Source organism: Tupaia chinensis, unplaced genomic scaffold (assembly GCF_000334495.1).
Source record: "Tupaia chinensis unplaced genomic scaffold, TupChi_1.0 Scaffold000160_1, whole genome shotgun sequence".
Taxonomy (NCBI): domain Eukaryota; kingdom Metazoa; phylum Chordata; class Mammalia; order Scandentia; family Tupaiidae; genus Tupaia; species Tupaia belangeri.
The window spans coordinates 44,220-45,115 of NW_006159631.1; positions in this window are offsets into that span (position 1 = coordinate 44,220).

Below are 896 nucleotides of genomic sequence, written 5' to 3' on the forward strand. Positions count from 1 at the left end.
GTTTTTAATTTTTAAAAAAAAAAAAAAAAAAAAAAAAAAAAAAAACTTTTAAAGTTTTCTATGGGCTCACAAATCTCTCCTTTATTGTGCTAATTGGTGCCTTTCCCCATTTCATTTAGGAAAAGCACAAACCCATGAAAGGCCCAGTCTGAGATGGATACTGAATCTGAGCTGTGAAATATTGTGTTCCTTGACCAAAAATAAAGATTTTCTACTGAAACTTCCTCCTCCAGATTCATTTCTAGTGAGTAAGGCTACCTCTGACTCTTTCTTTCCATTACTCTCTGTCTCGCTGTGTCTCCCTGTGACTTTTAATTTTGTTTATTTTTACTTAAGGTAAAGTATTCTCTGGGTTCTCAAGCCTCTTCTTTATTGTGCTAATTGGTGCCTTTCCTCATTTCATTTAGAAAAGGCACAGACACTGGCCAGGCTTATCCTGAGATGGCCACTGAACTCGGGCTGTGAAATATTACCTTACTTGACCAAAAATGAAGATTTTCTGCTGAGACGTCCCTCTCTAGATTCATTTCTAGTGGGTAGGGCTACCTCTGTCATCATCTCTCCATTTCTCTCTGTCTCTCTCTGTCTCATTGTGTCTCCCTGTGTTTTTAAATTATTTTTAATTTTTATTTAAGGTAAAGTATTCTCTGGGCTCTCAAGCCTCTTCTTTATAGTGCTAATTGGTACCTTTCCCCATTTCATTTAGGAAAGGCACAAACCCAGGCCAGGGCCATCCTGAGATGGATACTGAACTTGCACTGTGAAATATTGCTTTCTTGACTAAAAATAAAGATTTTCTGCTGAGACTTCCCCCTCCCAGATTCATTTCTAGTGGGTAGGGCTGCCACTGACTCTTCTCCATTACTCTCTGTCTCACTGTGTCTCTCCGGGACTTT